This window comes from Choloepus didactylus, chromosome 9 (genome assembly GCF_015220235.1).
Source record: "Choloepus didactylus isolate mChoDid1 chromosome 9, mChoDid1.pri, whole genome shotgun sequence".
Lineage (NCBI taxonomy): Eukaryota > Metazoa > Chordata > Mammalia > Pilosa > Megalonychidae > Choloepus > Choloepus didactylus.
Window position 1 is genome coordinate 80,956,466 of NC_051315.1, and position 24,364 is coordinate 80,980,829.

At 36.0% G+C, this 24,364-nt stretch overlaps 1 protein-coding gene across 1 annotated transcript in view; it reads left to right on the top strand.

Moving 5' to 3' along the window:
* Positions 1-3,516: 3,516 nt before the first annotated feature.
* The window catches only part of C9H2orf88 (chromosome 9 C2orf88 homolog), a 51,312-nt gene continuing 30,464 nt past the window's right edge, over positions 3,517-24,364 (top strand). Inside the window, exon 1 of the mRNA XM_037850659.1 lies at positions 3,517-3,603. The gene's annotated coding sequence lies outside the window, so the exon portion shown is untranslated. The remainder of the gene's footprint in view (positions 3,604-24,364) is intronic.

Consider the following 24,364-nt stretch of genomic DNA (forward strand, 5'->3'; position numbering starts at 1 on the left):
CAGACCCAAAATATTAGTTACTTGGTCTTTTATTTACAGTTCTTGTGTAAACTGCGTAACCAAGTATATCCTGTGCTGAAAGGACATACTCTGAAATTTTTTTTCTCTCATGATGTTTACAAAATTTGACTAAATAAAGCCTGTGTTTTGACTCAGAATGGGATATACTTCTTTCTCATTTAATACAAGTATGACTAGGCTTTGTATTTGACTTACACTGACCACTTAAAGTAATGTTAAGGCTAAATGTTTTATGCAGTTAGCCCTCCTTTATTTTGGACTTTTAAAAGAGGAATAGGCTTTGAAAAATTAGAAGTAGACATTAAATATTAACCACAAAAGGATTTCAACATGAAGAATGAATGGTAAGTGTTTGGAAGATTCCAAGACAGATAAAGTGAATTAGCTACATAGATAACTAATTTTTAACTCAGTGCCATTTTCTTAATGATGCCATATATCCATTTGCAGTTACCCAAAAGACTAGTCGTGCCTACCTTAAATAAGAAAGAAATATATCATATTCCAGATTGTTTCCCTGAATGAAAGCGGTTTCATGCAGTTAAATTCTGTAAATTTATATTCAATAATCATAGAAAAAAATGAATCCTATTTAATGTTACAAAAATAAAAATCAGGTGATGGAACTGTATACATAGTCTACAAACTATATAAAATATGAATGTATTTTATATTTACTATAAAATATATAAAAGATTGAAAGGAAATGTACAAAAATGTTAATAGGTTTTATCTTTGAGAGAAAGACATACCTATTTAAAAAATTCTGTTTCATCTTAAAAGAACCAATTGTTAGTAAAATTAATTTAGCTTCTGGTCAATCATTTATAGTCTTAAATGAAACGTAAGCTAATAAAGTGTCAATATATGAAAGATACTGAAATGGTAACCTTATACCAGTGTTAAATGCATTCCTCTGTTCTGTCCAAATAGTACACCTATTAATTTAGGAGACATTTCATCTAAAATGATACCAGATTTATTCTCCATAAACAAATCTAACTTCACAGGCCCATATTCTAAACAAATAAAAGTGTACTCTAGACGTAACAAGTCCAGATTTAACTACTGTCATGTCATATTGCAGAGAGGTCTGTTAGGCTAAATATAAAACAGATTATTATTTATTGTTGTTGACCTTTCATCAGCCTTTGACTCCTGGGGTAGGAATCAGCTATAAGATGAAATGATCAGCCCAATATAGATCCCCCAGTTACAGATGCTGTTGCAGAAGCAGGAGTCGGGGAGTAGAAATATATATATTTTTGATAAGAAAATATTTGCCTGTACATTAAAATAGGAATGTGTTCTGGACTGACTTTTTGGATAAACTGGTTACTTTTTTCTTTCAACCATCAAAAAGACCTATTATCAGATGATAGGGGTTTATTATCAGGAATCAATAGAAGACTGTTGATTCTATTCGCTAATCACTGTCAGAAAAACAAACAAAAAAACGATGGCTTCAGATCAACTATTCCAAAACCAAGGTTCTTATTTTTGGTAGACATCTCACTTGGTTTGTACATGACAACCTATTTATCAAGTTTCCTCAAATTTATTGCTACCTGAGATACTCCTTTCTGGTATAGAGGATGTGAGATTTAAATCCAGAGCATACCTCTAGTTCAAGATGGCTTACTAAGTACACATGTTCACTTCCCAAAATCCCACTGGAAAGCAGTAAAATTAGGAATAAATCCAAAGAAATCCTGGAAAACTGAGAAGGATATCAGTAGTAGATCAGAATATTGAAGGATTACTAGTGGCATTAGATTATCAGCAGAATTCAGTAGCGCTTAACAACTCTCAGTTTACTAAAATGGAAAAGATAGGACTTTGGAAAAAGTGGGCTTTCCCAAAAGGATCACGAAATTACCCAAGAAACAGGGGCAGAAGAACCTGAGAGTTAGTCTTGGAGCTATTGGTAAGAGAACTTAAGGACTACATAGCAGCTATGCCAGTCCTGATCTCAGAGCTTCACTGTTACAACCCAGTCCCAGAAAGCAAGCTCCCCATACCCTCAAAAGGTATGGTACTCAGCCATATGCTCCCTGCCTTCCAGGTCTACTCCATCCCTTCTATCCAAGCAGAATGTAATCAGAAGCTACACTTATTACTCTAAGAACATAGTTCTTCACTGGTTCTGAGGAAGCACCCATCTACCAACCCTGATCAGTCCCCGCTATTGATACATGAGCAGATGACAAAGAATAGCCAGCATAGCTGATAATTAAAGTAAATGGTTCCAGACTTAATAAAATATCCATCCTCTAAGTACCTATCAGTAGGTAATTTTTGTGTCTTCTCTAATTTGAAAAGCCAGTTACTCTCCTTATACCCTACTATTAGGATTCCAAGGAAGAGAGCAAAGCAAATGCCTTCTCAGTAAGGAAGAGGCTGTAATAGGAAAAAATAGAAATCTTGCTCTTTTGGTCTCTGGCATATTGTGAGAAGGAGATAGACAAGAAGATCAAATATCAGTGTCCTGATTCTTCTTTTTTCTTGGCGTTAGGCCTGGACATATAGGGACTAAGCTGCAGAACTGTGATAAAGGAATGCAGGCTCCCTGAGAACATGGGAGCTAGTCCCTGAGAGAGATTTCGGGCCTGTAGGAGCCCAGCATTTTCATTGGCCCCCAAATCTAACATAGTACAGAATGCCCACAAGTAAAAGTGGAGGAAGATGGCTAGAGAAATATACCTGGAAGAGCTCCTGGCTTACTGCATTCTGCATGAGACATTTGGGAGATCCTGAGGTTTCTACTGGCAAGGTTAGTGGACTAGCAAATACCTGGGGTTAGGACTAAGAGACTTCTGTGTGCAGGGACTTTACAACTAGAGGTAAAATCCTGTGTTGGCTGGTGGTATGTTACCTCAAAGGCCAGCAAAATGAGTCATGCCTTAGCAGTCACCAGGTCAGGGGCCAGTCCAGGTCACGAACTCCAGCAGAGACCAGTGAAGAAGCAAAATAAAATGTGGGGGTCTGATACCCTTCTCCCCTGCTGCCACAAGGACATACAGGTTCAACACCATCTGGCAGAGGAGCAGGTGTGGTAAAAACCAGAGGAAAAAATGTGAAAGAGCATTTACCTAAGATTCATTCAAAAGAGATTTAAACTGGAAGAGCAGACACCTTAATTGACAGGTTGAACTTCACCCTCACTTTTTCCCTCTCTCTGTCTTCTACCCAATGGAGTAGAGAGTTCAGAAACAAGTTAAGGGAAACATAAAAGTTATTTTCTTTGCAAAGCTGAGTTAACAATATGATTAAATTTTTTATTCTGCTATAATATTTTTTTAAAAAATTGCTTGTGCACCTTTGGTTTTATGATAACTTTTCATTTAAGCAGAATATTCTTCTCCCCAACCACTCTAGGTAATAGAAGTGGATGGGGAAAATGGAGTGGAAATCTTTTGAAGAAATAGAAGCCCTCAATGTGGAACATATACAGAAGAGAAACTTGTAAGAAAAAAAAGCTTTGGGAAACAAAAAAGAGAAGTGCAGATAGAGCCACAAAAGCAACATCTGAGAGAAACAAGTTCTACTATAATCATTACTGCTACATTTATGACTAATTAGGTAAGGGAGTAAGACTTTATACCTTTTGTTTCTCTAATAGAAAAATTAAGATGGTAATATTCCCGGGTTTACTTAACAAAATACCAGGAAAATAAATAAGCTTACTATACAAAAAGCATTTTAATGCTTTTTAAAAATGGGAGCAATTTTTTTAGGAGACATTTTGAAGATATTTCTTGCCTAGAACAAAATGAGGGTAAATCTGTAAATGTGAGTAGTTACATATTTGTCTATATATTTTAGGGTAAATTTATTTTTTCGTATTCCACCAGAAATAAAAAATTCTTATCCAGACAGTTACTATTAGAAAGTAGGCAGAAGAGTGCATTATAACAAATATGCCCCAGTATGACTGTGTCAGGGTCAGCCTTATCAGGATACTGGGTTATCTTGAGGTAAACATCATCCAAGTAGTGTCTTTCTCAACTGCAGTTTTATAAATTTGATTTTTATGAGGTCTTCCAGGAGTGATCAAGTCCTATAAATTGAGTCTTGCCCTATGATTTACAAGTCTGAGGTCTTAGCCTGGGATTCACAGGCCTCCTTTACCTATTTACAACTTTCTTTTGTTTTCATCTATTTAACAGACCTATCTTGAGTTCCTACTAGGTGCCAGGCACTCAACCAGGAATTAGGGATACAAAAATGAAAAGAATATTTCTGCTGTTCAAGTGAGGATACAAAAATGCAACCATTCATTACAATTATGTATTCACTATTTTGGATATATATACAAAATATAGTGGGAAGATAGAGGAACCATCTTCTAAATCAGTGTTAGACTATGACTAGATCTCTCGCCGTAACTAAAAAACTCCTGTTTTTCCATTTTCAGAAAGAACATGTATGTATTTCAACCAATAACATTATAGACAAGTTTCATGAATACTTGCATGTGTATATGTGTAATTTTTTTAAAAACCTATGCTTTTTAGGAGTAGGATTGCATTTGTTAAATATTTCAAATGAGGCTTTGAAAAAGTCCAGTAACTGTATAAAAGCCATACAGTTGGGTTCACAACTACTAACTGAAGATTGGTGGTGATAATACAACTGGAAATTTCAGTGTTTTTTTTTTAATTTTTATGTATGAGAGAGAATGGGTTAATTGGTAATTCATAGTGAAATAATAAAAAGCTCACTTTGTCTTCTTGCAAGATATTTGAAAACCTCGTTCTGCAATTTAAGAGAAGGTAGCCTTATTCCAATATAATAAGTATATAATTAGCATATAATTTATGTCTATTCTTAGAATTCTGGTACTTGAAAGTTAAAACAAAATGTCACTGATCAAATCTGTACATTTTTAACAATCTCTTAAGTAAGAGTTATTTTATTTAGATATTTAAATTATATTTAATTAGATATTTCTGGGCAGAGTTTTGGAATCTTCAAACTATGAAAAGACTTTCATAGGCTAAAAAGAGTAATAAAACTTACATCCATTGAGTACACAATATTTGCCAGATTTGATTCTAATGTAGATGAATATTTGAGCTGTTCCCAGTTTGGAGCTACTATAAATAATGATGCTTTGAATATTCCTGTCTTGTGTGCATTCATTTTTGTTGAATATATAGCTAGGAATGTAACTTCCAAGTCATATAATAAGCATATATTTAGCTTGAGGTGATAATGCCAAACATTTTCCAAAGTGGTTGTATAATTTCTGCCGTTTAAGTGAGGATATATATATACAACCATTTGCAGTAAATGAGAGTTCCAGGTGCTTCTCATCCTAACTAACACTTGGGTTTTCGCTTTTCTGGTGAGTGTATAGTGGTGTCTCATTTTGGTCTTAATTGGCACTTCTGTGGTGACTAATAAGCTTCAGCATCTTTTCATGTATTTATTAGGCATTTAGATATCTGCTTTTGTGGCATGCTCATTAAAGTTTTATTCCTCGTTCTCTCTGTCCTCTCCTTTTAGGACTCTTAATTTCACCTATGATAGACATTTTCATCTAGTCCGTATGTCCCTCACACTTTTAAAAAATTTTATGATTCGGTCTGGATGTTCTGTTGTCATATCTTCTTCAGTATTCCTCTCCTTAGTTGTATTTAGTTTGCACTCAACCTATCTGAGTTCTTAATTTGAGTCATTGCATTTTTTAGTTCTCAAATTTCCATTTGATTTTTTTAACTAGATTCTATGTTTTCTAATTTTTGGACATATTAATCAGTTATTTTATAGTTTGCCTTTGAAATTCCAGTATCTAGATCTTCCATTTTCCTACTAGGTGCCAGACACTCAGCCAGGAATTGAGGACACAAAAATGAAAAGACATCATTTCTGTCATTACTATAAGGATTCATAAATATAAACTATTCATTACAATTAAGTAGTCACTGTGATGGACACATAAACAAAATGTAGTGGTCTCCAGAGTACATGCTGTAATTTTTGATTGTGTGCCAAATATTGTGAATTGAAAATGACGGCAATAATTTGAGATTCTGGATAATGCTTTTGCAGTCTGTTAGTTTGGAGGGATTGAGATAATAAGAGATTGGGCTTCAGTCTTTGTGAGAATTGATCTACTTGGAGTTTGTTCCAACCACCCTTGGAGTGTACCTCTTCAGTGGTTCCAACTGAAAGTAGGGGTGTTTGCTTGGGCCTCTCCACTACGGTGGGCCCTGAATTCATTTTTTTCTTTCCACATGCCAAGAGATGGCTAAAAGCCCTGTTCAGCTTCTCAGCTTCTTGGCTGTTGCTTGCAAATTGACAAAAGCCTCAAGATGAAATGCTGCACAAAATATCAGGCTTAATTCCCAGCATTTGTGTTCTAGTCAGGATCTTGGCTCCTTCATTGATGCCTTCAGTCTCATTATTTTTTAACATTCTATCCAAGTTTTATACTTGTTCTGATTGGGAGAGTTGGTGTGTACAAGCTGGTCTTCTATAATTGGAAATGGAAATATCTTGTTATTTATTTTTTCAAGAAATATTTTTAGTGCCTGCTGTATACCAGGAAATCTAGGCACTTGGCGATACAGTGATTAAATGCTATATAAAGTACTCTTTTTGTGCTCAAATTCTAGAGAAGGTAGATAAAATATAAACAAATAAGGTAATTTTAAGTTGTAATAAAGGCTGTGAAGGAAATAAACAGTGTGATGTGTAAACAAGAGAAGCTGGTTATGGGGAAAAGGCTACTTTAGATAGAGTAGCCTGGAGAGTCTTTTACAAGGAGGTTTTTTACAAGGTGGCATTTGAACTGAGACACAAAAGATACGAAGGGGCCAGTTGTGAAGAACTAGAGAAAAATCAGAGGAAATAGAAAGTGCAAAGAGGCAAGTGTGGGAGAGGGAGCTAGTGGTATGAGATGAAATGGAAGATGTGGTCCAGGTAATAGCTAGTGAAATATATATAATAAAAGAAGGGAAAATTTAAATGGGAGAAACTAAAAATGACTCCTAAGTTTCTGAGTTGAGTCACTAGTTATTTTTATTAAATTGGGGAAGACCAAAGGAGGAGCATATTTGGAGAATGGATATTTAGAGTTCTATTTTCAGCATGTTAAGTTTGAGATGCTCGTTAGGCATTCAAGTGGAAGGATCAAGGCAGGAGATAGAAATTTTGGAGTTGCCAGCATACAGATGATATTTAAAGCAATGCAAATGGATAAGCTCATCTGAAGAAAGATTGTAGAGAAAGAAGAGAAAAGAAGATAACCTACACCAGAATCCGAGGATGACACTATTTAGGGATTAAGCAAAAGAGTAGGTACAGCTAGAGACGTAGGAAGAAAACCAGGAGAATGCAGCGTCCTTTAAACTAAAATTGGAAAGTGTGTCAGGAAGAAGCACTCATGTCAGTCCTCATGAATGCACTAAAGAGTAAAATATGAACTGAGAAGTGTCCATTGAATTTGATGGTACAGAAATCACTGGTGACTTTGACAAGAACAGGCGTCTTTGAGTGGCAAGGATGGAAGACAGACAGGAGTATACTGAAGAGCAAATGGGACTTCCAGTTCTAGAAAATGTGGATTGAACTAATACACAGTTCATCACCCTCTAAACTCATAGACATGGTGAATTCAAATAGCAAATTAAAATATTGTTTCTTTTGCAAGGAAAAAAGTAAAAATTCCCAGATACCTCCAAAAGGAAGAAACTGAAAACTGGAGGAGTATGTCCAGGAGCTGACCCCAAGGAGGGCTAGGAGGCAAGAGGGCAGGGGGTCACCACAACCAGAAGTAGACTCTAAAGCCTAGAGGCTTCGATTTTAATTTACTCACCATAACAGATATATCTCAAGCACATATTTGAGTGAAAAAAAAAAAAAAACGAAAAGTTTAAGTACACTATTGTAACAAATGCTTTAGTTTTAAAATCACACGAAGTACAGATCCAAAATCCCTAATCTGCCATTCTGACTCTAAAAAGATGTGAAACTAATTTTTTTTTTCCCAACTCATGGTAAAAGCCAACCTGAACTTTTATGACATGAAGCTATTTTATAGTCTGTGTTCCTCTTTATGTAAACATTGTTGCAGAAATATTAATGTGTTAGATTACAGGGCCTGACTCATTCCCTGCTGAAAAATGTTATGATACACAACATAGGCTCCCATATTATTTTCTAAAATCTGAAAAACTCTGAATACTAATACACATCCAGCCCCAAGGGCTTCAAGTAAAGGATTATGGGCCTGTAGTATTAATTTATGGACATATAGACATGTAATGAAAGAATAAAATCATGCAAGGGAATTGTTTACAAACACATCAAGATAATGGGTACCTCTTGATTAGGGAGGAAAGGAAAAAGGCATGGAATGGTGGGGAGAGAAATGGGACTCTAGATACATCTTAACATATAGTTTCTTTAAAAGAGAGAGAGAAAGAGATACTTGAAGCAGATTTGGCAAATTGTTCATGTATGTTAAATCAATGTGGTAATCAATGTGGTGACTACTTAAGAGTCTGTTGTATTATTTTCTTTATGTTGAAATTGTTCCTAATGTTAAAAAAACAAGTTGATTGGTAATAAAATGAAGACAGCAAATATCAATACCTATTTGAAAAAGTTTTGCCAAGAAGTGGACAGGGAACAGGAACTGGAGGAGATGTGAGGTCCGAGTAAGTTTTCTTGTTTGTTTTTTGTTTTTATTTTTGTTTTTGTTTTTAAGATGAAAGACCCTAGAGATATTTGTGTGGTGATGAAAATGATACAAAGAAAGAGAGAAAGTAATGATGGTGCACAGAAAGGGGAACTTCAGAAGTCAGTCCTTGGAGGCAAGAAGGCAGGGAATGTAGAGCTCAAGTCAAGGAATAGGTGTTTATTGGGTGCAAAGATTCTTCTTCTATTGCTGTAGGGTGAAAGCCAGAATTTGGGTACAGAAGCATGTCTGTTAAATGAAGAAGGTGGTCTTATTTTCCATAGTTTCAAATAGGAGACAAGGTCACTAACAGTGAAGTGATCAAGGGAAAGAAGTAGGAGGTTTGCAACCTTCATTTCTGAAAGTGGGAAAGTGAACTTATTAGAGACATACTATAGTTTTGAAACATACTGAATGCAAATTAAATGTTTGTGAATAAACATTTAAAGGGAACTTTTCTCCTCAGTTGTGGGCTTTTATCCAACATATTAGATGAGTTGGGAGAAAGCAGCCATAATTTTGACTACTGAATTTTAACCATAATTGAAGTTTTGCCAGACAAATAAAATGGAATCAAGAAGGGCAAGGGAATTGAGGGTTTGTTAAGGAAGTGACTTAGAATGATAGAGCATGTAATTTAGACTGTCTAAAGGAAAAAGTGATTGGAGAATGAAAAAAGTGGTGAGGTCAATGGATTCAAGGTGTCAGAAGTCATAGAATTGTTTGAGTAGGGGTAATAGAGTGAGTGATCTGAAGGGATAGGAGATGGAGAGGTTTAAGAGTGAAATCTAGATTTCAGAGGATGTGCAATTACTGGTAATGATAAAAATCTAAAGTGTTTATCATGGGAGTGGGTGGCTGAGGTGTGGGGCCAAAGAAAAGATGGTTGAAAATGAGGATAAAGGGAAGGAGATGGGATTAGTTTGTAATGTCATCTAGAATGGTGGCTTTCAAGCTTCAGGTCAGAATCTGTTAATGGATTTTATTATGTAACAGTTTACACAATAAAACATATTTATTACTATGGACTGTGATCAAAAGTTTGAAAAACATTGTCCTGGGAGCAAGTGGGCAATCAACTAAAGTTCAAGTCCCAGAACGGGGCCTCAGGTAGTATTTCCTCTTGCACCTTGGAATGGTGTAATTGAAGCATAAGAGGCGGTGAGATCCTATCTCAGGCAGTTCAGGGTGGAAAGGCAGTCTCACTATGAGCATAAGGCACCTGATAAAGATGCAGAAGATCAGGGCTGGGCCAGCGTTCTCAGTTTCACTGAAGACAAAGTGCTGATTAACACTTGCTGTGATTTAAAAATGGAGAAAATGTCTTGAGGTTTAAACATTGGAGAATTAAGTAGCCAGTCCTCTGGTGAGCAGATAATGTGGAAGCCAGATTGGAGAGTTGCATTTCCTATCCTGCCACATTCCAGGAGAGAACATTTAGGCGTTAAGAAATGTGATCCTCCCTCAGCGAGGTAATATACAGTTGCCTTTGGGGACTTGGGTTTGCTTGACAGTGCTGTGCTAACACTTGTCAGGCGTAGCTTGTTTTGGGATAAGATGCAACATATTAGCTGGATAACCTAAGAGGAGGAGAAATGGTTTTCAAGTGGTGAGACTGTGATCAGTTGAGGCTCCGTGGGAGGAATATTAATAGCTATCAAGATGACAGTTTGTTCTGAAATATATCAAGCCTGCCAAGGACACTCTTGTTTGTCTTAAAAACGAGAACATAAGAAGATGGGAGCTATTCAAAAGAAAAGTGTTAGTCCTAAAAACTGAATCCTAGCTTGGTTATTTATGATGATCAGATTTGATGTGTTGATTTTTCTCCACCAATTGTATTTTGGAAAGAGCATTGACTTTGGAACTTGGCAGAGACTTATTTATGCTCTCTAAACAGTTTCTTTATCTCTCTAGATGCGTATCTACCTACTTCCCAGGATTTTCAGGTTTTTGTTGTGAGAGGTACAATTCAAGCAGTATTAGTTTCCTTCCGTTTCTGTGTCATGTCCCCCCCACCCCCACCCTACTAGGATCCATAGATGGGGCTATGCCATACTAATGAGTTTTATTTTTGCTTTTAGAAAAAGGAAGAGAACTGATATTAACTATAGAAGGGTCCCTGTAAAACTTTGCTTTTGATGAAAGAGCAATCTAATTGTACATATCTAGTTCAGAGGTGAGATGTTGTAATTGGAGCAAAGTTGTCCTTTTGTACCTTAGCTTCCTTAGACTCACTATTTTCTGATCCCTTTACTTAAATTAGACTTACAGAGGCAATTTCAGTTCTTAGATCAGATTGGTCAGGGGTCTAGGAAATTGACAGGAGACTACTGAACTTCCTTGTACATAAAGACTGGGTAGTCTTTCATCTGATAAAGTAACAAAGTTCTAGTAACTGAGTTATCTAAATTCTAGGATTCCCAGTAAGTATGCCTTTAATTGGAGGCTAGTCCTTTAAATATTGAGATGGGCATTTTTAGTTCAAAAGTGGGAATCTTGAAGACATAATGGTGAATGAAATAAGCCAGACACAAAAGGAGAGATATTGTATGTTATCACTCTCTGTGAAAAATATAAAATAAGTGTCTTATATTGTAGAATATAGTGGACCTAGAGATAGACAGCAGCTAGTGAAGGGCGAACGATAATCTAATAAGGACAAGATATTGAGGCTAATCTTAATGACAAGGGAATGCTCAGGTATGGTTCATTAATTTTCTTTTGGTATGGTAGGAGTATATTGGAAGGAATGAAGTTATTTCAGGATATTTCTTTTTCCCATTACTTTGCTTTGTTTTGTTTAGAAATGTTTGTTTGTTTGATAAATAAAGTAATTTTTTTTTAAAGTGGGAAGTATATTTAGGGATCTTAGGTCACCCTGTGGGAAGCCAGTGATTTATAAATCACCTTGTCTCCTTTTGTTTAAGGCATGGATTATCCATAAATTGCCCTTGTATCAGTAATTCCAAATCTCCATTGCAAAATGCAAATAAAATAAAATAAAGGTAAAAAGAGAGAAATTCTCATCCTGTCTACAGTGTTTTACTGACGGTCAAGCAAGGCCTGAAAATAAGAGTAAAGTAGGTGGTAAAAATGCATTAGTAGCTAATTCCTGTCCAAGGACTCCTTGAAATTATGATGAGTTCTTAAAAATATTCCAAAACCTTTCTATTTTATCTTTCTTTTCAAAATGGAAATCATTTTGTTTTTCACTCTGATTACAAATAAAGTCAGTTCATTGTAAATTTTTTTTTTAAATTCTAACAATATAAACTTCTCTCTGTAAATTCTTACTTCCCTCCATCTCAGTTAATAACCTTGCCTCTTATTTTGCTGAACAACCGAGTGTATTAATCAGGGTTCTCCAGGGGAAAAGATATATATATATTATGAGATTTATTATCAGAATTGGCTCATGTGACTGTGGGAATGGGCAGGTCCAAATTCTGTAGGGCAAACCGCAAGCTGGGAATTCGGATGAAGGTTTTCGATGAATTCCCCAAAAGCTGGCTGGCTGAAGTAGAGATGGAAATTCTTCCTTCTGGCTGCTGAAATCATCAGTTCTTCTTTTAAAGCCTTCAGCTGATTGGCTGAGACTTTGCTCATGGTTGAAGACAATCTCCTTAGTTGATTGTAGATGTAATCAACCATAGATGCAATCAACTGACTATTTAAATCCATGAAATGTCCTCACAGTAACAGTAAAGCCAGTGCTTGCTTGACCAAACAACTGGACATCATAGTCTAGCCAAATTGACACACGAACTTAACCATCACACTGGGGTAATTCAGCTTTTCCTCAATTCGACTCCCCTCCAATGTAACAATTTTTTTAAAAATACCTTTGTCCCTTCTATCTCTGAAGAGTATATAACCTTCTTCCTGTCAAGTATTAAGCATTTTATTCATTGTTTTGTTCCCTTCCGTTTTTTATCTGTTAGGCAATGTAAGTATAGCCTGCAGCCCATAATATTTTTAGAAGCCCATAAACATGTTTTACTTTCTTTTGAATTCAGAAGAAAAAATGAAGTTTCAGATTAAAGAAAATGTTTTAGTATATAATATTAATATATTTGTCTTTGTATCAACAGAGCCAAAAATATAATTTTTAATATTTTTTAATAGAAAAAGGGGTGCACATAGACAAAAGTGCCTAGGGCCTATGGAAGTCATGTATTATGGCCCTGCTTTTCACCTCCTCCAGACCTCTAGACATCATTTATCCCCATCTCATATCTTTATTTTCCCCTCTCCTCTTATTTCTTCCTTTTAGCCTAAATATAGATTCAAAATAAACTCCTCTTAAAAACAAACTTTCCACTGCCCCTATTTCCTCCTTTCTGAATGACTGGACCTGACGCCTCTCCTGAATAATAGGCCTAAACAATTGTGTTGATGCTCCACTAATGCTACAAACAGCTTGTCAGTTGTCATAACCCCAGGCCATCGTTCATGCTCCTTTCTCAGCCCAGATTGTACAACAGCCCTGTTTGTCTAATACCCAAAAATCCTGTATGTAGAGTCTTAATTTCCAATCATTTGGGGCTTTTCTGGCTATCTTTTTGTTACTGATTTCTAACTTGACTCCACCCTGATCAGAAGACATACTCTGTATAGAATCAATACTTTGAAATTTATTGAAACTTACTTTATGATGCAGAATGTGTTCAATTTTGGTGAATGTCCCATGGGTATTTGGGAAAAAAAGTATCCTCTAGTCATTAGTTGTTGATGCTGAGTCATGTTTATTAAGTATTGTGCTCCAATCATCTAAATCCTTAAAATAAGAAGACAGAAAATATTCTGTCAGCTGTTGAGAAAGATATGTTTAAGTCTTCAACTATGATTGTGGATTTTTCTATTTTCCCATTTGAATTCTGTCAATTTTTGCTTTATATACTTCAAACTATATGATTAGGTACATATAGACTTATAATTGTTATCTTCCTTGTGGATTGACCTCTCTACTGTTATAAAAGTTCCTCTCTACTAATTCTAATGGCCTTAAAGTCTGCTTTGATATTAATGTGGCTACACCAGCTTTTTATTTTTTACTGTTTACATGATACAACTTTTCCCATCTTTTCGCTTTCAACTTTCTTTTGTCCTTGTATTTAAGATGTGTCTCTTGTAAATGGCATGTACTTGGGTTTTGGTGCTTTTTGTTGTGATGTTTTTTAATCCAGTCTCATGGTCTTAGACTCTTACTTGGAATATTTAGTCCATTTTTATTTAATGAAAATAATATATTTGGCTTTATATATATAGGCACTCTTCAAGGTTTGATGTCTGCTTATCAAAGTTTTTGGATGTCTGACCACTAGAAAATTAGAATGTAACCATAGATGGGTTGCTTAATCACTTATCATTTCTGGTGACCATTGCTTTCATTGCTAATATTAAGTTATCAATTCATATGTCAATGATATAGAGCTAAAGTGTTAGGGAAAAAATACCCCTAATGCTACATTTTGAGAACTTGGGTTATCTTAACAGAAATTACTAAGTTATTTTACACTAATGTAAAAGATTGCATTATAAAATGATTGTTTTGCTGTTTAAAAACATTTCCTTTGGTATTTATAATCGAGAGTGTTGTTGGAATAAGACTAATGAGCAAGTCAGGTAAAGGCCGTAAGTTATGAGGGACCTGGAGAATTGGAGAGATGACAGGAAACCAAAGGATGCAGAAAACACAAGCCCCTTCTTCAGGTGCCTGGTCCTTGTTAAAAGTGCTTCCAGGTGTCATAAACAGAAGGGGCTCACCCAAAGCTATGGAAAGTGAAGGTTATGTGCTGCTACAATATTCATTGAAAGATATCAGAATCCATCTCACTTCCTCTGTCTCTCTTTTAGTAATGAACTATAAATACCTAAGTGATAGGTAGTTCTTTCTTTTTTATTTTTTTTCCACAACAAATTACTTGAAATACTTAAACTCAACATACTATGGTGCTATTAAGTTCTAAAATCCTCAGATTTTGGTTGGTGATGGCAGACAGACTGAGTTTATCGGGGGGGAGAATTAGCTGCTGGCGGTGAAAAACATCTTATATGAATCATTTTTCATTTCCTCAAGAATTACACTAGAGGAGGTCATTTTGTCCTTTCATCTGGATTTATGCAGCATATGGTTGGTTTGTGCCACCAGTCTCTACCCACATGTTCAGAGTTGCCAGATGAATCCTAATTGTATTCTATTCAGGAACAATTTTTATTACATTATTATCACAATTTGAGCACATAAGGCTGTTTTCCATTACTTGTCTAAACAAATCATCCTAGCTTGGCACTGGTGGGCCCCAAGCCTTGCTACCTTATTCTCTCACAGATTCAGTCCTTTTCTTGTCACCCTTATTTGCTCCATGCTCATTGCCACCTGTTCTTTAGCATAGGCTATACACCCATCCCCCTACTTTCAACAATTTAAATCTATACTTGTCACATGTGCCTTGTGATTTGCATTCTGTATTATATTCTGTCTTCTCCCACTATTAGGCAATTACTGGTTGATTTGCTTATAACTGTTCTTTAGTTATTTCTTGACTATCTTATCTCTAGAGCTGGTCCTATTAAGTACTACTTATGTCAGGTGAAATATACTCCATGGAATGGACTCTTGCTCAGATATACAGAGGCTACAGAAAATATCCTTGCTCAGAATATTGTCACTATAAAACTGTTCAAATCAGTTATATCACCAGAGGTTCATAAGTTTTGGTAACAAACCATCTTCCTTCCAAATCTTGATATTCTTGGCATTCTGTCTATCAGTGTAAAGGGATTAGGACTGCTGCCTGAGACTAGGGTAAGATTTAAACAACCACTGTGTGGACAGCTGAGACTTTGGAAAGCAACATAGAATAACAGAAGGAGCACTTGCTTTGGACTCAGGCCTGGGTTCAAATTCAAGTGTTATCCCATATTGGCACTCATCGTTTACATTTCCTCATAAGTGAAACAGAAACTGTACATTCTTAACAGTGCTATTATGAGGATTAAATCAGATAGTGTGAGAAGGGCAGTTGTGCTTCCCAGCTCAAAGTAGGTGCTCAATAAATGGTACTCTGAACTGGAGTAGCTCCCCACTTCATTAGATGAGGTTAGCAGTTAGGTGGAATATCACAAGCCATAAAATATTGCTATATGGATACACAGTTTCTTATGTCGAATTAACTGGAATTCTTCTTTGCCTACCAACTTCTTCAATCTTTGGAACAATCTGCATTGCATGATAAAGACAGAGAACTGTCTCCTCAGCCAAGGACCACAACAGCAAATCTCTCTGTCTTTGCAGAGGGCACACAGAGTAAGACATCAGTGATGCCTGAGTGCTGGAATGGATGCAGTCCAAAGGCCAAGCTCTTATGTATTCATATTACAAAACAATTTCTAAGATTGTAGAATCTTGACTTTGGAGAAATTTTCTTAGAGAGTATGGAATTTTACCATTCTTTTTAAAAATCACCATTATAACATTCTATATAGATCACCTAACTTCTGGTTGAAATTTTCATGAGAAGGGGAAACTCACTGTTTCACAAAGTAGTCTGTCCTGTTGTAGGCTCTAACCAATAGATCGTTCTCTCTTAATTAAGTCCAAATCTGCCTGTTATGATTTCTTCCCTTCTAAGTATAGTCTTTCATCTGTATGAATACCTCTTCAAATATCTGTTGATTCCCCTTTACTTCAGAATAAATATCTTAATGTCTTTAATTATGTAGCTATGCCCATTTTCAAGTTCTTTGTCAAATATTTTGCTTTAATTTAAAAATTATAAACTAGTAAATAAATACATGAGAACCTAGAATTCCAATGACAAGCTAAGCTATTTTGATCAAATTGGGACAGATTGTTGTTAACAACCAGGATAGTGAGATGATGGAAAATGAGTCATAATGAAAGTCACATATGCCCTAAGTAAAAAACAAAACATGCAATACAATTTGATATGTGCAATAATAAACTTCAAAGCTTATTTGTGCTTATGATTATTGCAGTGTTTATCTGCTTTTTACTTAAATCTATTGATGCAAATTTGCATAACACCAAGCATATCCATTGTAAGTATATGATTTTTAGAAAATTAATAGAGCTGTGAAATGATCTCCACAATCTAGTTTCAGAACATTTCCTTCACCCCTAAAAGTTCTTTCCTACCCATTTGCCATCAGTGTCTGCTGCTACCTCCAGCCCCAGGCATCCACTGAGCTGCCTGCTGTCTGTGTCTATAGACTTTCCTTTTCAGAATGGCATGATATGGTATGTAATCTTTTGTGTCTGACTTCTTTCAATTAGCATAATGTGTTTCACGTTCATTGATACTGTGGAAGCATCAGCACACTCATTTTTATTGCTGAATAGAATTCCATTTCCTATATATATCATACTTTTCTTATCCATTCACCAGATGATGGGCATTTGGATTGTTTCCAGTTTGGGGTATTATGAATTGTGCTGCTATGAACATTCACATGCTTTCATTTCTGTTTGGTAGATATCAAGGAGTGCAATTGCTTTCTGGAATTGGACGTTTATGTTTAACTTTTTCCGATATTGCCAAACTGTTTTCCAAATTGGCTGTTCCATTTTACTTCCCCTCCAGCAATTATATGAGAGGTCTAGTTTCTCCACATTCTTGTCAACATTTGATATTGCCAGTAATTTAAAATTGTACTCATTCTAGTAAGTATGCAGTGGTATCTCATTGTGGTTTAAATTTACATTTCTTTAGTGACTTATGATGTTGAGTATGTTTACATGTGCCATTAGCCTTTCTTTTGATATGTTGCTGGATTTGGTTTGCTAACATTGTTATGGATGTTTCTGCATCTGTGTTCATGAGGAATATTAGTCTGCGGTTTTCTTGTGACACCTTTTTCTGGCTTTGGTATCAGGATATTTCTGGCCCTATAGAATGAGTTGAAAAGCATTTACTCCTTATACATTTTCAGGAAGTGTTTGTGTAGAATTGATCTTAGTTCTTTAAATATTTGCTAGAATTCATGGTTGAAACTATCTGGGCCTGGGCTTTTCTTTGTGGGAAAAATTTAAGTACTAACTCTATTTCTTTTCTTGGTATAGTCTGTTTAGATTATCTGTTTCTTCTTTAGTCATTTTGGTAATCTGTATCTTTCTAGGATATTGTCCACTTGATCTAAATTGTTTAATCTATTGGTATGAAGTTTATAATTTTCTCTTACAATGTTTTAATTTATGTAGGATCATTAGCTATGTCCCTACTTTCATTCCTGAGTCCGGTAGTTATGTTCTCCCTCTGTCTCTAAACCAGCCTTGCCAAAGCTTCATCAATGTTGTTGATCATTTTAAAGAGCCAGCTTTTTGTTTGTTTTGATTTTCTTTTCAGTATTTCTCTTTTCTATTTTATTCTTGTCTGTCCCCATCTTAACTATTCTCTTCCTCTGCTTGCTTTGGATTTAATTTGCTCTTCAGTTTCTAGTTTTATTAAGGAGGAAGTTTAGATTATTAACTTGAAACTTTTCCTTTTGTCTAAAATAGGTATTGATGCTTTAAATTTCACTTTAAGCGTTGACTTACTTGCATCTCGTTAATGTTTACTATGTTGTTTTGTTTTCATGAAGTTCAAAATTTCACATTTTCCCTGTGATTTCTTCTTTGACCTATGGGTTATTCAGAAGTATGCTATTTAACTCCAAGTATTTGGAAGTTTCCGAAGTTTCTCTCGTGTTGATTTCTATTTTTATTCATTTTTACTGAAGAACATAATTTGAATGACTTTTAATCCTTTTAAATGTATTGAAACATATTTTGTTATGAGTTATACTGGAAAATGTTCTATGTGTCTTGAAAAGAAAGAGTATTTTGTTTTTGTTGGGTAGAGTGTTTCATAACTATCATTTAAGTCAAGTTGGTTGATAATGTTCAAATTTTCTGTATCCATGGTGATTTTTGTGTAGTTGTATTATTAGTTTTTAAGATGAGTTATTGAATCTCCAGCTGTAATTGTTTAATTATCTATTTTCCTTTCAATTTTGTCTGTTTTGCTTTGTGTGTCATGGGGCTCTGTTTTTAATTATTTATAATTTATAATTATTGTATTTTCCTGATGTATTGATTTTTTATTATTATTAAATTTTCCTTTTTAATCTCCAGTAATATATCTTTTGCCAGACTCCAGCTCTTTGATATGCAAATATGTAAACCATAAAGTTTGCATAGTATATCTTTTTCCATTATTTTACTTTCAATCTAGCTGTATCTTTGAATCTGAAGTATTTCTCTTAGACTAGCATATAGTTGAATCATGCTCTTTTTTATAGTCTGACAATTTCTGCCTTTTGATTGGAATATTTAGTTCATTAATATTTAATGTGATTATTAATTTGGTTGGATTTATGTCTTTCTTTTGTTTTCTATATGGCTCTTGTTATTTTTCTTCCTCCCTTCCCCCTTTACAGCTGTCTTTTGTATTAAACAATTACTTTTAGTGTTATATTTTAATTCCCCTGTAGATTTTTTTTTTTTTTGCCTATTCCTATCCCTGCCTCAACAATGCCCAATCAAACCCCTTTCTCCCTTTCTCCCTCCACTCCCCTTGTTGATTTTTTAACTATATCTTGGGGTTACTTTTTATTGCTTGCTCTGGGAATTATAATATACATTGTAATTTATCACAGTATACTTCAGATTAATACTGACTTAACGCCAACATTGCTATAACATAGTTCTAGTTCCTTGTGGTATAGTTTTCAGATGTATTATGGTAAGTATAAATCCAAAATAGAGTGTAATAATTACTGCCTTATACAATATTGTGCCTTTTAAAATTTTATAAGAAAAGAGAAAATATATTTATGCATTCTTTTATATTTACCTTTATCTGGTTTTTAACAATTTCTTATATCCACATTGACAGCAAAAAAAAAAAAAAAAAAAAAATATAGAAATCAACACAGAGAGAAACTTGGGAAATTTCCAAATACTTGGAAATTAAACAGCGTACTTCTGAATAACCCATAGGTCAAAAAAGAAATCACAGGGAAATCTGAAATTTTGAACTTCATGAAAACAAAACAACATATTAAAAATTAATGGGATGCAAGTAAGTCAATGCTTAAAGTGAAATTTAATGCCAGAAATACTATCAAAATAAATTTAGATAATGAAGACTTACAGAAGCTCAAACTTATGAGCCCAAACTATAATGTTTTAATCTTGTTAAATTGGGATGAAATAATATACATCATTAAATAAGAGAAATAATGTTTGCTTCAACAAATATTTTTGCCTTCTATATGCCAGGTTCTAGAAATAAGTAGATAAAATACATAAAAGTACATGGTTCCTACCCTCAAGACACTCAGAATCTAGTGGGGAAAACAAATATAGGCAGCCATAAATGACAACAACACTAACAACAAGAAGGCCAAATACTCATTTATTTCTAGACATTTCTACCTCTTTGAGAAATGTTAAATCTACTTATCTAAGAGAAATATAGTGTTGATGGTGATTTAAAGAGTTCAAAATGTATTTCAGTAGAGGTAAACATCAAAACAAATTGCTTTAGACAGACCTTGTATAGATAAGATGAGGCTTATGCACTGACAAATGAAGATCAGTAAATTTAAAGACCAAAAAGTCAACACAAGTATGGAATACAGAACTTTAAGGAAAAGAGTATGAAAAGATGAAATAGACTGATAGTATAGTTGACCAGATACATGTGAGTTAATATAATGGACCAAGTTGGATTATACAATACATGGTCAGGAAATATTTTTCCATAATGCTCTAAATTCTTTTTTAGAACTTTTTCCTAGTTTAGGTTGCCAGGCATTTAATTACATCTGGAGAACCAGAATGGGTCTAGAGAAGCCTGACAAATGTGAATAAAAGAGATTCTGTGAACATTGTGAATCTGGCTAATCCCACTGGATGGTATGCTTGGGAGTGGTTGAGATGGAAACATTTATGTTGTATATATGTTTCAACGATTTAAAAAAGAAAAGAGTAACTAAAAAGATAATAACAATTAATTGCAATACATGATCCTGAACTGAATCTAATAATGGAGAGAAAAGTTCCGAAAGGACATGATTGGGACACAAAAAAATTGACATATAAACTAAACATTTTATATCAATGTTAAAGTTCTTGAACTTGATAACAGTACTTAAGGTGATTAAATAAGTAAATATGTAATCTCATGATGTATATACAACCTACTCTCAAATGTTTAGAAAACTGTTAAATAGATATACATAGATGAGAGAGGGAGAGAGGAAAGACAGAATGATACAGCAAATGTGGCAAAATGTAAAAATTGAGTATGCTGGAGTTCTCTATTATTTTTGCAACTGTCCTGTAAGTTTGAAATTATTTCAAAATAAAAAGTTAAAGGGGACAAAAAAGAGAACCTGTGAGAAAAAAACTTTTTCCCCCAAGAAAAATATTTGAGGGGTGATTTGATTCTCGCTTTCCACATGAGGAAGATGTTAATCGCTTCTCTTTTCAGGGACATAATGAGTATGACTAGTATGGCCTCAAGCACAACTTGAAAGTTTTGGGTATAAGAACTTTTAAACATATCGTGATAAACGTTAAAATATAAGAAACGGAAACAGTCATTCCTGGTAGGTTTAACATTTTTACCTGTATGACTGATCAGATAATCTGATGATTTGCTCTGTGATTCTGGGAAAAATTCAAATGAGAAAAGGTCTTTCACAACAGCGTGATCAAGGCTTACAACAAGGTTCTGAAGCCTTTTATGGTGTAGGAACAACTGGGTGTAATACAAAGGGTGTGGGAAGAGTTTCAGGAGCAAAGGATAATATGCCATTTTCATACCTACAGCTAGTTCTTCATCCAAAAAATATGTTTAGGTGTTTGGACTACAGAAAATGTTAAAGAATCAATATGCCATTTCTGCTAATGAATTTTTTAAAGTGTTGTATCCTACAATCCTATTCTAGGGCTTTACATGAAAATATGTCTGTAGCTTACTCAGAGAAGATATCTGGGTCTCGCAGGCAAAACTAAAAGAAATCTTAGCAGGTAAAAGTTTTGGAGAGAGCGTTTCAGCCTGAATACATTAAAAAAAAAAAAAGCACATAAAACCTGGAGCAGTGAAAAATATTTGTGAGACACAGCCATGTTTTTCAATAACCATGAAAAGGTTCTTTTACTAGACCAGTGGGTTAATTATCAGAGAAATGAGAAGGTGGAATCTCAATTTTTAATATACATAAAAATTATCTTTTTATCTTAATGTGGCTTTACTATTTAGAAAGTCAAAATGTATTTTTTCATAGGTCAGACCTATATGCTATTATATCAGGGTTCACACCCCCAACTCCATCATGATATTTTGTTTTGTCTCCTCAGTAAATTTGCCTTGTTAGTATTTAAATTTTCCTCAACCTGCCCAGCTAACTTTGACTTCTTTTTCATGGCCTGTAATGCTGTCAGTGGGTATATGTGGTGAGGGAGAAGGGTCATATTCTATTCTTAGTAAATCTTTTCTGTGACTTTATTTCATTTCATTACTTAAGACTTCTTTTAGAGAGGAGGTTCCTATGGCCTTGCAGGCATATCCTCCTTTGCTTATCCCAGAAATGCAAGCCTGGACTGGTCTGCTGAATCAGAAATGGAAGTTAGAGGTATTCAGTGTTTATGTGGAGAAATCAGGGGGAGAAAGTCTGGAACCTACATCTTTCTGACCTGTCTTTCTGAAGTTTAGTGGAAGTTTTAAGGATCATGGGGTCGAAATGGGAGTTCTCTATGAGGGAGAGGGCATGGCAGTGACTTAATTCTATTAATTTAAAGTTTACTATTTGGCATACGCTCCTCAATCCAGCTCAGTTCCTCTTTCCTTCATCAGCATGGACTCTCAGGTCAGGTTATGTTCAGATTTCTGCTCAGCCATTTACTACTTATAATCCTGAATGTATTCATCTATTTGTGCCTTCATGTCCTTAACTGTAAAATGGAGGATATTACCTGCACCTTACGAGTTGTGGGGAATTCAAGAGTGTGCAAAGTGCTTAGCATGCATGGTGCTTCCTACAAAAGCTCAAAAATTTGTTTTTTATCATTACTATTTTTATTATTTTTACTTTCCATGTCCTTTTGGCAAAAAGAAAACCCACTAAACCTTAATTATAGCCCAGGCACCCTCACCCAAACCAGGGGAGAGTGAGTTTAACACTTCCTAGGGGTTTTTAGTCTCTGGGGGTCCCTCCTCCTCTCTCTCATTCCATTTCCCAGCTTTTAAAGTTGTATTAAGCACTTTCAAAATCCTACAGTGGTTCTCTGCCACCACCAGTTTGAGAAGCTCAGGGTTCCTGGCCTCCTCCATGCTTGTTCAAGCCAGGAAGGCAGAAATGCTAGGCCGTGACTAACAGTTACAGGCTGGGGTGGCTGTTAGGAAAGCAAGTCCTCCCGAGCCCGGCAGCAGAGGGCGTCACGTTCGCCGGAGGCAATTTCCCTTCCGGCTTTAGGATGGTGCCATCTTGACCAGAAGTATGGCCGGCTACGGTACTGAGACGAGGCCAAGGCCCCGCTCACCTTCTTCCTTGTCTTCATGCTGGGGCAGGTTGCCCCTCGAAGGCGCCTGGAAAAGCAGCTGCTCCGGCGGTGCCGGGCGTGCGTGCAGGACGGGCAGCCGCCCTAGGCTTCTCTGGGCTGAGTCGCGTCTGAAGCGCCAGGTAAGCCCGTCCGCGCCCGGCAGCAGCAGCGGCCGCACGGGCAGGCCACGAGGACCGGCCCAGACAGGATTCCGGTGACAGGCCGGGTCCTGAGGGAGAAAGGGCTGCTCTATGGTTGCAGGAGCCCTGCGCCACGAGGGTCTCCCGGTGAGCCCCAGGCCTGTGACTCCTGGCGGGCCTCTCCAGCCTATACCTGTGCGGGCATTTGGCGGAGGCCTTGGTCTATGTTTGGCCGACATGGCGGAGGGAGGCACGAGCCTGAGTCTGGCCAACCTAGCAGAGGAAAGTCCCAGGCCGACTCTGACCCAGACGGCTCTAGACTGGGTCTAGTCAAGATGGCAGAGGAAAGCCCCTGCCAGGGTCTGGCCAAGATGGCGGAGGGAAGTCTCCAGTGGAATCTGGCGGAGCCGCCGTCAGAGTCAAAGGTGCTGACCACAAAGAGCAAGTGGGGCCCTGTAGAGTTGCTCCAGGTTGTTTCCCCGTCGCCTGCTTATTTCCTCGTCGCCTGCTTCATTCTTTAGAGGAAAGGGGCACATGGAAACTGATGCTCCATAAAAATGATCCAGATGTTCTTGATCAGCATGAAACAAACGAATGTTAAATGTACCTAGGTTGTTTCTCCTCTGGTTGCGACCAGAGACTGATTCTTCGCCCCTTTTTCTTTACCTTTGCTCTGGTAACTGAGAAATTTAAACACTCTTCTAAGTTTCTCCTGTCTTGCCTTGAGCGCATCAAGGACGGACACTCATCTCTCAGCGTGGAACTCAGTCTCTTTGGGATTATCATCCCAGCACTAGGGTGGTAGGACCTTAAAGCTGGGGAAGGGAGCGGGCAGGCAAATGACAGAAATTAGGTGAAGAATTAGGCCTAAAGGTGGAAACTTGCATTTGATCATAATTATTTAGTATGATATACCTCAGTTACATAGCACTAAGTATTTGCTTTATTTAGGTGTAA